General features: G+C 33.0%; 1 protein-coding gene across 5 annotated transcripts in view; it reads left to right on the top strand.

Annotated features, from left to right (window-relative positions):
• The first annotated feature begins 5742 nt into the window (after positions 1–5742).
• Positions 5743–18347, top strand: part of Mgat4a (alpha-1,3-mannosyl-glycoprotein 4-beta-N-acetylglucosaminyltransferase a) — a 223151-nt gene continuing 210546 nt past the window's right edge. For all 5 annotated transcript variants that reach the window (XR_013261601.1, XR_013261602.1, XM_077445939.1 and 2 more), the window contains exon 1: positions 5743–5937. The gene's annotated coding sequence lies outside the window, so the exon portion shown is untranslated. The remainder of the gene's footprint in view (positions 5938–18347) is intronic.

The following is an 18347-nucleotide window of genomic DNA, read 5'->3' as shown; positions in this document are numbered from 1 at the left end:
TCTACTTTTAGGGGTATTTTTTTTTTTTGAGCCTTTGGAGATTGCGTATAACTCGCTGAATTTTCAATTTTTTTGATCGAGTTGGCTAGAACAGCATTAATCAAAATGAAAGCGGCGATTACAAACACGCATCCCAATCTTCGTACGCGTTTGAGATTCGCGAAGAGCTACGTCTGGGCAGTGTTACTACATGGATGTGAAACGTGGACTCTGAAGACCGGGTTGGTCTACAGGCGTATGCTGAAGATTCCGTGGACCAAAAAAATATCAAATGAAGCTGTCCTCGGCATGATAGGGAGAGGCAGAGAACTTGTTTCTGTCATCAAGGGGAGAAAGATGGAGTACCTCGAACACATGATACGGAGTACAAAATACGAGTTTCCCCGTTTGATAACCATGGGGATAATATATATACAATATATATATATATATATATATATATATATATATATATATATATATATATATATATATATATATATATATATATATATATATATATATATATATATATATATATATATATATATATATATATATATATATATATATATATATATATCAGTGGCATGCGGTGAAATTATCTCTCTTTTTGTCATACAGCCTTGTTTAATGTGCGCGCGCAGGATACGCGAGAAAAAGCCTGTTCCTCTTGTTCCTGTTTTATCCTGCTCGCGCAAATTAAGTGAGGATGTACGACGGGGGGAGAGAGACTTTTACCGCACGCCACTGATATATACTAACCGTTTTGCATATGTATGCATGGTAAACGAACATTTTCGACTTTTTTACGGTCACCCGTCACCAATGTCTGGATGCGGACAGGGCATTGAGAAGAAGAAGAATCTCGAGCTATTGTAGCTGTTTCAAGTTGAAACTTTTCTAAATAGGTTTTTTTGTTGGAAACCCGAGCACCAATAAGTGTAAAGGGTGCATGTTCAATTTCTAAACATCTCCTCGAAAGCAAAAAAAAAAAAGAATTATTGTGATGTAATTTGACTTGAGAGAGATGGTGAACGTATAAAATTGGAAAAATTTCGCTTAGAATAAAACTCTTGAATTTTTAGGTTAACAATCGGAATGCGCGGATTTTTCATATGCGTAATTTTCCATGTATGCAATTTTCGGGAACCGGTTCATTCATTTTTGTCAACGGTTTTATCACAGAATTACGTGAGTTGTAATATTTCTTTGTTAAATAAACCATCCATTATAGAATTTCGATGCTTGAATCCATAATACATAGTTAATTTTTTATTTTTAGACTTTTTTTAATGTTCATAATACATCTATGTAGGTCTTTTATAATAGTTTCTAATATAATTCTATATTTTTAAAACTATTTTTTATGTTAGTGTACAGCAAAACAAAAAAAAAGGCTCCAAAAGCTATTTATTTACACCTAAATATATGAATAATGTAGCTCTAAATATGAAAAAGTATGGAATATGTTTGAGCTTTCGCCACCCCTAAGATTTTCATTTTTACTTATTGCGGGGTGGTTTACCCCAGTTCTTATATCTTTGTCATATATTCTTTTGAATGCCCTTTGAACACCCACTTTGTCCAATTCCAATATGGATATATTCTGATGTTCCATTATTTTTTCAGCCGTTATCCTATATGGCTATTCAATAGTCAGCTCTTTATTGTTTTTCACAAAAAAAAAAAATGCAATAATAGTTTGAAAATCAATATCTCGCAGGCAGAAGAGTAGTGAGTTCGTCTATGGAGAAAAGTAGAAAATGATTGGAAATAATAAAAATTCTGGGGAAAAATCTCATTAGTAAGCAATTGAAAAGTGTCATTTCATAATAAAACGCTTCTTTTGTTTTTTTTCTTATAATCTCTCGATTCCTCTTTTATTGATTGTATTTTGATTGCTTTGACATTCAGCAGGAAAAGTTTCACGTTTCGATAACATCGTCACGAACACGATAAACAACCGTTTATTGAGTTAATCATCAACACAGCTAAATTATTGAGATGTGGCGATGTTGTAAAATATGGAGATGTTTAAAATAGAAAAATATTATGCAATTTTCAAATTTAAAATAACTTAAATATACATAGTTAAGTGTGTATTTAATGTGTGATATGAATAGCGGTTTACGAATGATTTGCAAAATGATCAGATACAAATGATACACTACACACATTAAATACACATTAAAAACCATAGAAATGTGATCTGTGATCTGTTATCAATACTGATTGCAAATCCGTTTCATTTTTTTACGATCAAAAAATTCCGTCTATTGGCACGTATTTCATGACACGTTCTGTATTTTATTCCACTTAAATGTCCTATCATCTTTTACCGAAGCACCAAAATATTATTAAAACATTCGAGTTCTATTTTTGTATTTTCATTATGCGCAGTTTAATTAGTGCCGATATTTAAAATTGAAAAAAAAAAAAAAGATTTCATAATTGAAGTCATATATATGATAAATTAATATTTACTTGGCTAAAACTTCATTCCAATGAACATAAAACTTTTTATAATTTAATTAAACAAACCAAAGCAATTATTAAATAGGAAAAAATTAATTGAATATTTGATTTTTCAAACATGTTTTACGCAAAAAATATATATTTTTTAATTTCATATATTTATGTACATATGTATTTATGTATTTACATAAAACAAGAACGGTAAGAAATTAGCTATCATTATTATTATTACTTAAAATAAATTAATAATCATTATTATCATTATAAATAATCATTATTATCATTATTAAAATTAATTAGCAATCATTATTATTATTAAATTAGCAATCATCATTATTACTTCAGAGATATTCGAAAATTAATTCAATGGAAAAAAATCAAAGTTTCTATTTATAAATATCTAATAAAAATTGGAGTTTTTTTTCAGGGCTGTGGAGCTGGAGCATTTCAAGCAGAGTCGCAGTCGGAGTCGTGAAAAATCAGCCAACTCCGACTCCTTTTTATTATTTTCTTTAATTGATAATATTACGGTATGTGTAAGTAAATTCAATAATAAATTGAAATTTAATAATTTTTTTACGGACATTATGAATTTGATGATATCTAATATGTAACTTCGAAAGAGACTTTGTATGTATGTAAGTATGTATGTATGTATATAAGTATCTTTGGTTGGTAATTTCGTTAACAAGTTAAAATTTCTATGACGACGAGTCGATTTTTTTTTCGATTCAAATAAATTTAATAAAAAGACAAATGAATATTTGCTATTAGATTCGCCATGTGTACGCTGTTTATATTACAAATACTGTGCGAAGCCGGGTAAAACAACTAGTTGAATAAAATCGTTGAATCGTCGAAGGACATAGAAATACGATCTCCTAGTAAAAATCGTAAGCCAACGTAGTAGGGGCAGGTGGAAAACATCTTGGTTAAGGGTGTATATATATATATTTATATATATATATATATATATATATATATATATATATATATATATATATATATATATATATATATATATATATATATATATATATATATATATATATATATATATATATATATATATATATATGCATAAGTAACGTCGTATTTTTACATAGACTATGACATATTGTTTTTAACCAATAGTTAAGGCATCTGTGCTTAATGTTGCCTTTGTATTATGTATATAATTTCAACATTTTTTTCAGTCTATCGTCAGCAGTCGAGGTATACAGAGCCTTTGTGATTATTGAAATGTCAGAGAAAAGAGTGCATATTCGACACTGATTACTTTTTGAATTTAATAAAGGCCAGAATGCAACAGTGGCAACCAAAAACATACATATGTATGTGATGTGTACGCCAGAGGTACCATCGATGTCCGAAACAGTCAACGGTAGTTTGCTAAATTCTTTGCTAAATTCTAAATGCTTTGTGTTTGGTGCTATTATATAGTTAGTTGCTATAGTTAGTTGTTGCAAGCTAACCAAACAATTAATACTGGGAAATATTGTGAACAGCTGCAAAAATTGAACTTGGACCTCGTAAAAAAACGACCCCAACTAATCGCAATCGCAAGGGTGTCGTCTTTCATCACGACAATGCGCGGCCTCATTCTGTTTTTATTTTTATTTTTATACACTTACTTTTATCTCTACAAAATTATTTCAATGGAAAAAATTCAATACAACAGAGGAGGTGAAAACAGTACTAGACACGTTCTTTACATCGAAACCGGAAAGTTTTTATTCAAATGGGATTGAAAAGTTGACGGAAAGATGGGAGACATCAAATAAAGACATAAAAAGGAGTATCAAATAAATTTATTCGCATTTATGAAATTATCATGTAGATATGACCGACAATTTCAATACAGTAATTATTTTTGAAAACGCATTTGAAACTCATTGAAAAAATTGATTTTGCGCTGAATAGTCCATGCGCTGAATTGTCATCCGCTGAGTTGTCTGCGCTGAAAGGTCGGCGCTGAGTTGGTTTGCGCTGAGATGTCGGTACGCCGTTAAGAGGGCTATACACCCGAAACCTTAATTTTGTTACCGTTCCTTTCTTCGATATATATATTGAGTGTATGTATATATTGAGTGAATGCGACAATATATATCAATATATATATATTGAGTGAATGCAACAGTTGCGCTTCGACCAGATAAAACGTATTTTAAATTGACAAAATCGAGGTTTCGTATTCTACTATTTCCTCCTCCAAAACTGGACCAATTTTTAAAAAAATTTCATCATCGGTATGAGAAAGATACTTTCTGTGCATCTATCGGCATATATTTTTTAAAATCGACCGTTAAATAAGCACGCTGGACTCGTTTCGTGGGTGTAAAAAAGACGCGATTTTATAGATGTTTGGCGGCTCCTAGCTCATATAAAAAATAATAAATCAAAAAAATAAAACGATAGATGCACCCCAATGGTGGATATCCATAGCATATTAAAAAATAATTTCTCTAGTGCCATAATTGAGGAAGGGAGAAGTATAGTACGTTTGTATGGACAAGGCGCTGCTGTCCAGCCCTCTTAAGATGGGATGCGGTGCATCCGCTCTAAAATCGCCAGACAAATTGAACGACAGATTAACGGACGGCTGCTTTAAATGCAATTCTCGTCTTCTCGAATGATAGATTGCACATCAGATGACGGGTAACCTTTCGATGTGCACAGATGCAATTATTAAAATTGAGTTGGATCTTTCTGACGAGTTTAATAAGGCAAGATTCGATAAGTTACCGTCATCTGATGTGCAATCTATCATTCGAGAAGACGAGAATTGCATTTAAAGCAGCCGTCCGTTAATCTGTCGTTCAATTTGTCTGGCGATTTCAGAGCGGATGCACCAAACCCGTTAAGATGCTATGTTGGCAACGTCTTAATGTTATGTTGTTAACATTAATAACGTCTTAAAAACTTTGTAAAAAAGTGAACATGTTCTCTTAATAATCGTAAGTGAAACATAAAAGAGGTTTGTAAAAAGAGACCTGTTGGCAACCCTAACTGTACAGGGATAAAGCTAAAAGAATCATAGCCGCAGAGTCGAGTTGTATGATCAATATAACAGCGCCAAATTTCATACGAAGCCAATAATAGCGTCATTATTGTTCTAAAACACGGCATACGGTGACTCGCCGATGTACCGTTGAAATTGGTTGCGACCGTTTTATTTGTTGTTTTTTATTCAAATTGAGCATGATCGGCGCCGCTGCGCATGCGCCGATCGTGTCGGTAAAGCAGGCGCCCGTAGCATCTGTAGATCTGATCCGCGCGAACGTCAGTACGCTTCGAGATTAGGGGGGGTTCGCGCGTCTTGTTTGCTTCGCGCATCTGACGAGAGGGGAACTCGGCGTGACTGAGACCCGGGGCGGGGGGGTCGCGGGGGATGCCCTTCACAGAAACTGACCCTTAATTGTGGCGAAGAGTCGCCTCCCCCGAGATGGGCCCTCATCCTAGCTAAGCTCTCGGTTTACGGTAAGCCAAGTCAACTCCCACACACAACACACATAACCTAAAAAAAAAATAAAAAAATAAATAAAAAAAAACCCGGGAAAGTCTATTTTTCACTTTATAATTACTTTTGTGTCGAATGTCAGTTGTGCAAAATTTTCAAAACATTCGCAATTTTCCCTCGCTGCATTATTGTGTAACGTGCGAGCTTGAGCTATTCACGAATGACTGGCGTGTGTGTATACATTTGTATTTCGACATTGACGCATGGGAAACCCTTGAAAATTCGATCAGATGAATTTGTATCCGGTCGTCGTTTGTTGTACTTTGAATAAATAATAAAAATATGATGAATACGTTACAATTTTTTATAAGTTTCCGCTTTCAAATAAAATATCTATGCTTATTTTCACTTCAATAATAAAAAAAATTCCTTATCATAACTTTTTATTTTTATTGATGTGTTCATTTTTAAGTTTTTAACAGTTTCTACCACACTTTACATACAAGTATGTGTACATATACATTTTGTAGGAAATATCACGAAGATATGTAAAGCTCATGTTTCTAATCAACCCCTACAAATTTGATATGAGCTATGATGATGGATCAGGTAAGTACGGGCTTCAATATCGATCGACATTCTTCAATCGAATTGTAATATAATTTAATTTATATTAAGTTGTTAATAATTTGTTGATTGGTGCATATTTTGCTTGTTGCCTAAGTAGTGAATGGCGTGTTGGTTTATATATATATACATATATGAGGGGTTGATTGGCTAATTTCAACCCCTAAATGAGCTTTCACAAAGTCGGAATCCACTTAACTGGAATTTTTAGGCCGGAATAAGGTGGTATGAAAAGTTTTGAGTCTATTCTTAGAGAAAAATCATGGCTGTGGAGTCGTTAAAAAGACGACTCTGATTCTGATTTATCGAATATATCTGGATTATTAAATAAATACACGTATGCTATTATAAATTGTTAACCTTTTAAATTTATTTTAATGTCTTGTATTTTTTTTAATTTATAAATAAATACATGAAACTTTTAGTCTACGTTTTTGGCATAACAGATTTGTCATTATGAGCATTTGTAAGAATTGTAAATAGGTTTTTGAGCTCTTTTTTTTCCTGTTATGCTGTACATTAACATTAGAATAATATAATACTATGATTACTAACAAAATTAAATTAAAATTGTAAAATAGAAAATGATCAGTAGATCAGTAGCTATTAAAATAGATATAAGATGTATTGTGAACATAATTTCGTAATAATAAATAGCATTTAAAAATCAAAAAATAGCAGATTTGTCAAATACTGGTCCTTGATTTGACTTAACATGAGAAAATGACTAAAATAAACACTGCGCTTCATATTTGCATACTCTCGTTGCATACATTCACATATGTTCATTAGTAAATTAAAAAAATCTAATAAATAAATGTACATTATTTAAGTCAGAGCCAAAATTCATTCATTAGTCGTTTCATTTCAAACTGGGAGGCGAGCCTCCCAGGGGAGGCGCGGGATATTGCCAGGGGAGGCGCCAAAACTTTTTAATAAAAAAATAATTTTCATACCATAATATCTACAAATAAATAAAACTTCGTAGCTTAACAGTAAAAATTCAATGGATGAATGATGATTTTTATCTTTATCTAATTTTTATATAGTTGAAGTTGAAGTTATGGAAATCAAATTTACAATATTTTGTAACTTTCCAAAGATTTCTGGGCCACAGTCAATATTGATGCAAGTAAAAATCTTTTTAGTGACCACTTGGATGGTTTAGTGCTGCATTTTTCCAATTATTTCAAAGACCTTGATTTCTCAAAGTTTTTGTGGATACAGAATCCATTTAACTACAATGAAGAAGACGAATTCGAGCTGACAACCATCGAAAAAGAAAAATTGATAGAATTATCATGCGATAGCTCACTAAAACAAAAGTTTCAAAATGAAACCATAATTAAATTTTGGATGAATCTTAGTGGGAATATGAATCTTTGTATTGAAAAGCAATGCAAGTAACGTCTTATTTATGCGAAACGGGCTTTTCGGCACTAGCTGCAATGAAAACCAAATATCGAGCCAGGTTAATCCAGTCGAAGAGGAGTTACGAGTGGCACTCTCCATATTGCCCCCAAGATTTGATAAACTTTGTGCCAATAAACAACAACATCCTTCGTATTCAATTTTGATGTGTTAGATGTAGTTAAATTACTAATTTAATATAAAATAAATATACGTGTTCGTATAAATTTATGTTATAGCAAAACCTTTTTATTATTCTGTCTATTGTAGTGTTTAGTATTTTTTTAAATAAAAGTTTATTATTTAAAACGTATCTATATTATTATATTTATTAAAAAATAAAAGGCGCGAAAAAAAAGCATAAAGTTTGGAAACCGCTGCTCTAGGGCTTTCGAGCCGGCTGAAACCGAAACCATAAAACCTTTTTGTCAATTTTTCAAAAAATCGAAAACCGGCTTTTTTGGCTCAATCAACGGGCTTTTAAAGGTTTTTTTTAATTATTTTTTTCCCAAAGCTAAACATTATGAATTTCAATTTTCTATGAAAATGAGCATATTAATTTAGTACTTAGGGAATAGGTGTATACTTCTTTGTACAAAAATAAAAAGGAACAGCACTTAGCGGTAGCTTTGAGATTTAGTAACGGGTGAGGATTAGGTCATAAACCAATAAAATATTGTTTTAGAGTAGAGGTAGGACCGGAAGCGTGCTTTTTCCAGGAAACAGGGCATTTTGGGTCTATTTTCTAGCTAGAAGAAAGCTAGAATGTAAAAAAGGGTCATCATAAAAATTAACAATGCACGTCGAACAATAAAGTTGCTCTCTAGAGAGCAAAAAAAGGGTTAACAATAGAAATTAACAAAGGGAACCAATTTAGCACGCTAAGGCGCCGAAGCTTAATTGAAAGTAGTTTCAATAACTTAAACAAGACCACGGCAAAGGAATATTTTGTTATAGACTCAAAGATGATTCGAACGACAAGTAAAACTTTCGTACGACGAAAGATACAACATATACCAGCGTTCTCTAACATACCCTGAACTCATTTAATCTGACGTCAGGTTTAACTTGAATCCGGATTCAAGGTAAAGGTCTTTTTCCAAACTTCACCATATAATTAAACAAAACTGCTTATGTTTATTATTAATACAATTCATAAAAAAATTATAAACTATATAATTTCCGATTACATTAATAATCAGAAATTTATTTATTTATTTTATTATTTTATCAGGTTTTTCGTGAATATTTTATCTATTTTGGTTATGTACAAAAAAATATCAGTAAAAACTAATTAAATAAAATTTTAACATAATGCATTATATTTATATTTTTTTATTAATTTTTTCTTAACTTATTTTTGAATATTATTTTTCTGACGCCGGTGAAAACTGGTCAACCGGCTTTTGATTTAAAAAAAATCGGCTTTTTTCTGATGGTTTTTTGGAACCCCTAGCTTTACTCTGTTCGTTCAGTGACGTTCGTTCCTACCCGTCGAAAAATTGTGACCTGATTTTGAACCATTTCTATCCACTCTTTAGGTAGCTTTGATATACATATGTACATATACCGACGGGGTTAACGTAACATTCAAGTAAGCTTTTGTCTAAACGACATGAAGCTAAAGGAGTTTAATCATTAGTGAACTCATTAAAATTTACATCGGAAATTTTTATCAGATGGGAGCGATGATAGCTCGCTTTCCATACGCCTCTTTCTACTACCCCTTTGCAACTCATTGAAACAGTGGTAAAGCTACTTTTTTCACTCTCATTTATTCTTATCCCATATAAACTTGATATTAGAAGCTTGTATACTTTCTCATATTCTTTTTTTAACGACTTTGACTCCGGCCAAAGACCACAACTTGAACTCTACAGCCCTGAAAATAAAAGATAAATATCTACATATATATAGGTACATATTAAAGAAAACTGACTCATGTACATAACTTTGTTTAAAACGTGCAGTACACTTTGTATATACATATGTATAATGTGCGTAATCCATACATATTTATGTATTTTTTTTTGATTTTTAAATGCTTTTTATTATTACTAAATTATGTTCACAATATATCTTATATCTATTTCAATAGCTACTGATCTACTGATCATTTTCTATTTTAATTTAATTTTGTTAGTAATCATAGTATTATATTATTCTAATGTTAATGTACAGCATAATTGGAAAAAGAGCTCGAAAACCTATTTACAATTCTTATAAATGCTCATAATACATCTAATATATAATATTAATGAAAGATTCTCTAAAGTCGATGATCTAAAGCAGATTGTGTTTAGGTAATCTGTGTTTATACCCGAAGGGTATAAACATTTTGTTGTAATCACCAAGACTCTTGACAAGTGTGTTAGTATGGTTATTAGTGATTCTGTCATAGAATCTACTGGTTAGTTTGTTAGTAATGTCTGTAACTAACGGAATATTATATATGGCATGCAGTTTTTTTCAAGTTAGTATATATGATTGTGTTATAAATGATTTTTAGGGATTTATTTTGTATTATTTGGAGCTCGGAAGGGTTTGTATTGGAGGCGTTATTCCATACAGGTGAAGCATAGGTTAATAATATATTTCTGTATGAATTTAGAATTTAATAAGATTATAATATTGGACATTTCATGGATATAAATTGTAAACGTTTCATGGATCGTCGCGGACAACAATCAACAACGTCAATTCCGAAACCGAATTAATTAAACGTTGAATTCCACGATCGTAAAGGTCAACTAGTCCACGGCTGAGATGTCACCGATCTGAATGTCCCATTTGTATTCAACCACATAGGTTACTTCTTACTACACGTACGAGAGTCATCCGTGGCCAATGACCACAATGACTGCAATAAATAGCGCTCTTCTACAGGTCGATGACGCTCACCATCAGTGGTGGATTCCCTTCAGGTCGACAAAACCTGATTCTCGGGATAGATGATGACCTTGGTATCCGTGTCCCTATTCTCGTAAATGGACATAAATATTTTGTATATAAACCCATGAATACGTATTCAGTTGACCGAAGGTATATTTCAATAGTGTTTGCAGAAGGCAGACTTTTCATGCGCGAACGCGCTGAATCGAACGGTACGGGTGCGTTATTGGCCTCTTGTGGTGAATTAACATTTTTTTCGACAAGTTTTCTCAATAATTTTGGAATATTTTAAAAATTAAAAAAATATTTTTTGCAGCAATATTTATTATAATAAAAATGATAACCGTTTCACGATTAAATTATCTACTTAATTTACGTATGTATATATACAAAGTATTAAGGCGCAGATACACATAATCGTATGGCATTGCATAGACTCAGGCTGTTAATGGGCTTGTCTTATGTTATTGTTAATTCGTACGATCTTATTATTTTGACATTTCTTCAAATATGTTAATCATTATTATCGATTAATATCAATACAAGGATTTAAGTATGGGTGTTATAGCATAGATTATGCGTGCTGGCGTTTTTTTGCGCAAAACTATCTAAATAAAAACACGCGCCGCGTGTCTCTCGGTTTCCCGGACTTTTTCAATTTTCGGGACACGGGACGGAACTCAGGATCGTTTCCGGGATTTCTGGGATTTCCGGGATCTCGAGTCATGTGATATGATTTTTTTTCAATTTAATTTATTTTTAATTAATATAAAATTTGTTTTTATTTCTTTTTTAAAGGCGAGGTTATTTTTACATGGTTTTTCTTAGATTAACTTGTACAACGTTAAGTGTTCCCTTTCTTAAACTCTTGTAACTTTGTTTCTCGCATCTCGCTGTGAAATGTAATTCTGTAACTTTGAAACCCCGATAGAGATTTCAATTTTGTCCACTAAGTCGTTAGTGAAATGTAATCTTAATCAACATGTTTATTACTTATGTTATTATGATAACTCCTCATTTAATTCTTCATTCATCAAATACACAATTGTCTCATCTTCATCAGAATCTAAAAGAGTTTTTTTTTTCCATTGTGGAATCGTCAATACATGAAGGATACACTTTATAAAAGTTTCATCGTAGGACATATGTACATTCGCCTTTATTAAACCATTCAAATTGCGTTTTGATTGAAATATTTTTTCCCGGATTCGAGATCAAAATTCCACGAGTTCCCGGGAATTTCTGTTCCGGGTTGACTTCCGATTCCTATTGGTCAAAATATCTTGGCAGACTAATAGAAATCGCGTATTCTTCTACGTGCTGAGAACAGTCCTGAAATGAAATATATTACAGGTGTAATAGTTTTTTTAAAATCCTTTATATTGTTTTCTATGACTGATGGAATAGGATATAGAACATCTCTAGTGGTGTCGTATTTGCTTTATGGGGCGGAACGGATGAAAAGTGGGAATGGATGATGATTTTGTTGGTGGCAATTTTGTATGGAACTGATTCAACAATTGTATTGTCAAATAAAACCGGCAAATACTGACAGAAATCTGTCAATCTGGATTCTATAATTATCTATATTTTGTTAGCAGCAAAACATCTTCGATGCCGGCCGAGATTTGAATCTATGATTCTCATTCACGATGGATTTTATCATAAACATTTTTTTTTTTAGGCTTAGATGTGTACCTGCTATTGATTTGGCATCATTGAAATGTTGAATTTGCTATATTTGTTTGCGAGGTGTCAATAGATAAAATATTGTTTTCGTGAGAAATTTCGACCTCGTTTTTTGTAATGGCAATAAATTTGCCAGGGATGGCAAGTGGGATTTGTTCAACGTGCCAAAATAAAACAAAACTTTGTCTTTTTTGCGTGGCAGTCAAGTATGGTGGAATTTAAATAAAATTGAAGTGGAATTCGGGAGAGCGATGAGGGTTAGCGTACTTTATGTATTCAGTCTGTTGCATGGAATATAAAATATCAAACATTTTTGTATCGAAAGATTGGATATGAAACGAATCGCTTCAGTATAGTGAGTTGTAGTGGCGACGCACGATGTGGCCGTTTACAGATCTATCTAGACATTCACGATTTTAATATTTTTCAAAAACCTATTACAATATCTTCGTTTTATATTGTTGATGAACTATTAATCGAATTTTGTTTAGTCTCGTCAAAAGTCCGTCACACTTGACCAAACTTGTGACTCGTAATATGCAATGAAATATATTTATACTGGGTACCTTTTTTTTCGGTCTCCCTCACGGGACCGAAAGTGAAACGCCCGAAAACGCAAATATCGGAAGGCAAAGATCGGAAATCGAAAGATCTTAAGTCGAAAGATCAAAAAAAAGGGTGCATGGTAAACGGTACTATGTATATATAATATATATGAGTGGCATGCGGTGAAATTATCCCTCTTTTTTTGTCATACAGTTTTGTTTAATGTGCGCGCGCAGAATACGGGAGGAAAAGCCTGTTCCTCTTGTTCCTGTTGTATCCTGCTCGCGCAAATTAAGTGAGTATATACGACGGAGGGGGAAAAGACCCTTTTTTATCTTTCGACTTAAGTTCTTTCGATTTTCGATCTTTGCGTTTTTGGGCGTTTCACTTTCGGTCCCGTGAGGTGGATCCATATAGATTTATATTAAGTCAAATCTATTAAAGACTGTCGGCTTTGCTGCCTTCCCCATGTATTTTTAAATAAATAAAAAAATAATTGAATGCAGATTCAATTCAACTAAATTATGTGCGGAAGTAAACTGCCACTTCCAGTCCATGGCTTTATATTAAAATCTCATAATATCTGAACTCTCATAATTTTGAAAATCTCAAAATTTCAGGTTATTATGTGCCACAGTTTTTGACATTTAGCTTTTTTTACAGTTTTTGACATTTAGCAGATCTGCATTCGGGCACACTGTGCGACGTGTTGAAAGTTCGATAACTTGCGTTTGGCCTCTGACGTTACGATGCGCACTCAGTATTCGTATATTGTTCGCTATGTATTCGTATATGTACATATGTGTCAAGTCTGCATATAAATCTCCGCTTACAAATTTCGCCATGTCGAATGACGCTACAACAGATCCTAAGAGAGATAATTAGAACAAACATAGTAAAGCCAAAACCAAAATGACTTGTTCACATCATATACACACATATGTATGAATGCATACATATAATAGATCATTCATAACTAAACAAAATCAGTTAATGGATCGTCTTTGTATCATGACGATGCACTTGGATTGATTAAAATCAAAATATACACTTGTTGTGTTGTAATTCATGGGCCTCAGTATAAATATACATATGCGCAATTGATTAGTCAGTAAACCTCTTATCGAGATTATTATCGTGTTATGCTCTTTATGTCGCGTAATATATGTGCATATTTATATTATAAATAGTAAATATCATACAAAATATATCTATATACTACCCGGTGGACGTAATCGATTTAGATAATTTGATCAAATAGATACACGGCGGTCAGCAACACGTTTATCGGATTTTTAATCTAATGATGACCATTGTGCTTTTTATACGTACATAATCTAATAAATAATGTACACGAATTGGAAGCGTTTTGAAAGCGTTCGTGTCCGAGGGCTTTTGAAATTAAATGAAAATCGATTCTTGAATTGGATGACTTTTTTTATCTACATATGTATATACAAGTGTTATAATGATTTTTTAATTCGTTTTAGGTCGTGGGTGTCATCCGATTTGTTTTATATTTCTTCCGAAACATACTGTAGTTATAATAATCTTGTTGAAGCGTGTGGAATCCATGGTCGATTTGGGTATCACTTTTGATCCTCAACTCACATTTCACAACCACATCAAGACAGTCGCTGACGTTTCCTTTCATCGACTCGGATTTGTCTTGAGATATGCTAGGTTATTCTCCAACCCTTTGTCTTCTCGCTTGCTTTTCAATTCGCTTGTGAGAAGTAAGCTAGAGTATAATGCGATTGTGTGGAATCCGCATGAATCAAATTACTCTCTGATGATTGAGAAAGTGCAAAAAGCATTTCTTCGTTTCCTATATAGGAAAGAATATGGGTATTACCCTTATCTCTACCCTACTCCTTTCCTTTTGGGCATGCTTGGGTATAATTCCCTTGAACTTTCGTTTCGTTCTCCAGCTTCTATGTGGTAATATGTCATGCCTGTTGTTGCTGGAGCAGTTGGGACTTTATGTGCGTGGTAGACATCTTCATTTGATGGCTGTACCTCCTGCCCGCACAGTTCGTTTTCGAATGGCTCCTATTCTAAGAGCTATTCGACTTCTTAATGAAATCGTTGTTGCCGAGACTGAATGTGATATTTTCCACCTTAGTGAGCGTAAATTGTCGGATATTACACTAACCCATTTATCTGGTAGTCTATGCTCATCATCGTTTTCATGATTGATTGTGATTTATAAATGGAATTTTGATTTACTCTCTTCCATTTGGGCCTCACAGGGATGCTTTGTATTTGCAGTTCCTTATGTTATATTTTATATTTGATATTATGTCTAATTTCTTTAGTTATTATTTTGTTTCTTTTTTTTCTGTTATATTTTTGACCATTGTGGCGCATTGGGAATCCCTGTAATGCTACAATGGTCCAAACTTAAATAAATAAATACATACATATGTAGAATATTAGTACTTTTTTGCACAGTGGAATAAATTGAACGCCGTTGAACTTGTTACGAAACGTTTCATGGGGGATGCAACGTTTCGTAACCGCAATCCTCTGCGCCGTTGACTTTCTTTGAGATTTCCGGCTTTTGAAAATACAGGCAGGAATCGTAAAGCTGTCATACAAAACCGTCCGGGCAATGCCGGGCATGTGAATCTTTCTGCTTTGCAATTCCGCAGTTTTCAATATATACATAGGTGCACATAACTGAAAAATTTGGAATACCATTTCATAGTAACCTTATTTAAACCATGCATGGCTTTTGAAAAGGCTTGGAAGCCGGAATCGTAGGGCTCTCATACAAAAACGTCGAGGCAACGCCGGGAAATTTTGTCTGCTATGCAATTCCGCAGTTTTCAATATATAGATGCATACAACTGAAAACTGTGATACCATTTCATAGTAACCTTATATAAACCATGCATGGCTTTTGAAAAGGCTTGGAAGCCGGAATCGTAGGGCTCTCATACAAAAACGTCGAGGCAACGCCGGGAAATTTTGTCTGCTATGCAATTCCGCAGTTTTCAATATATAGGTGCATACAACTGAAAACCTTATAGTTTTTTTTCATAGTAACCTTATATAAACTATACACGGATTTTGAAAGGGCTCAGAGCCCGGAATCGTAGGGCTCTCATCCAAAAATGCCCGAGCAACGCCGGACACTGAATTTGTTTGCTATTCAATTTTGCTGCTTTCAATATATTATAATATAACTGAATATACCTATACATACTGTTGCGTAGGGGTGGGTGGAGGATCCAAGTAAAAGGCCAACAGTCGTTTCACAGCATTTATTGATGATTAAGGAGATACGCGCACTGTCACTGCTCAGTCCAGAAATGACCTGATATCGCCTACGTACCACCTTATAAAGGGTAGATCTCTCAGGACGCCTAATCTGTTTACCTGTTGTATAGTCACGTATTCGGATATGTATTTCCACGACATTGGGTCTCCCCGTACCGATTCTGAGAAAAGCCTAATAACGGTCATTGTTTATCCTAAATGCACTTAGAGTCCAGATATAATCCTTGGAAGTAAGTGCATGCACTTAGTTAATCCGATAACAGATATCCGTTGGTCTAAGTGCAATTCGCTCAATCCGTGGCGTACGTAACAATACATAATATAATAAAAAAATCATTAATATAACTAAATAATTTGGTATTTTATTTTATAGTAACTCAACTTAATCAATACTCGGCTTTTAGAAATTATCGGAGCTCAAAATTGTAGGACATTCGGGTAACGCCGGGCAAGCGTATTCGTCTGCAGCGTATTCTATTCCGCAGTTTTTAATATATAAATATGTTTTATATATAAAGAATTTTTTTTCCAACTTGCAAGTATCGTCGGTCGGAACTAATTACTAATCAAACAAATATTGGTAATGTATTAGTTATACAGATTAGTTAGTTTTTTTTAGAATCATCTACACGTGTTCGAATACAGATGCCAATCAGTCTGATTGGTTGAAATTGGTTACTCGAAATAACACTTTATTCAAACACACTGTAAAGATGTAGATATAAGCGCTTCAAAGCGAAAAACGCATTGTCAATATTTGGCTTTGGTTGAAATATCGGCATATTTTGAAGGTCCTCGTTGAAAAATGTTTAATTAATAGTAAATATTGACTTGGTATTTACGCTTCATTAGCACTGTAACTATTGTGTATTTGATCGGTCATGGCGTACCTACTATTAATAAATTCACTGAATTTTACGTAAAATATGTATAATTTTTTTTTTATCTACACTCAGTGGTAACGAATCTATGGCACGTGTACCAAATGTGGCACGCGAGCAAATTTAATTGCCACTTTCAAATCTGTATGCAGTAGACCCCCTCCTCCTCCAAGAACACGGTTTTTAGAACCGTGTTTGGAACGTATGTATGTACATAGAAATACATATGTACATACGTTTTTACTATTTTTTTTATTGCAAAAAATGTTTTTTTATTTTTGTAACACGTAAATTTTATTTTTAAATAGCAACTGTTATAATAAAGAATATTGCGATGCTTTATACTCGATTTTAAGCATTAAAAAATTGCATATTGATAGATTTTCAGTTTAGTTTGATATATTATACATATAAATGATAATTATTAGAGACCCGTATTTTGGGCACTTTGCTATTAATGCTTAATTGATGCTAAAATTCGGAATATATGTTAATAGATGCTAAATTCGTAAAATATGCGAATAGATGCTAAAATAACAAACAAAAGTGAAATTTGCATAAAATTAATAAAATTAATAGACAATTTAGAAGGGTCTTCCTATCCTTTTGCCCATTTATTATGTGAAGAAATTGAGGGGATAAACAGAGCTTGCAGTTTACCATAGACGGTGTTTTTCCTGTCGAAACCAAGCAACTGCTTTTGTCTACTGTAGTAAACAAAAGAAGACAGTTGGAGCTGTATATCCAAAAGGCTGCTCAAAAAAAGCGTCTTAAAACTAGACTCGCACTCAAGACTAAATGAGACAAATCTATTCCTCCAAACATTGAGTAAACTATTCAATCCATCTGTGACAGGTTCAAAATCTAATATTAATGTTAAAGAAACAGTTTTGTTTTTTAGAAACCTGCCATTGTTTAATGTATTAACAGAGGCTCAATGTTTGGAAGGATATCAGCACTTTTTAGACAATTAATAGAGAATATAAAAAGTTAATCCACGCCGGATATATTGCTATTATTGATGGCAACAAAAATTAAATATGAAGAGTTTGGTTGTGCCGCTCTAAAATCTATTTGGTGTCCCGTTAATAGTGTGGATG

This window comes from Arctopsyche grandis, chromosome 2 (genome assembly GCF_051622035.1).
Source record: "Arctopsyche grandis isolate Sample6627 chromosome 2, ASM5162203v2, whole genome shotgun sequence".
Lineage (NCBI taxonomy): Eukaryota > Metazoa > Arthropoda > Insecta > Trichoptera > Hydropsychidae > Arctopsyche > Arctopsyche grandis.
This window is presented reverse-complemented; position numbering and strand designations above follow the sequence as displayed.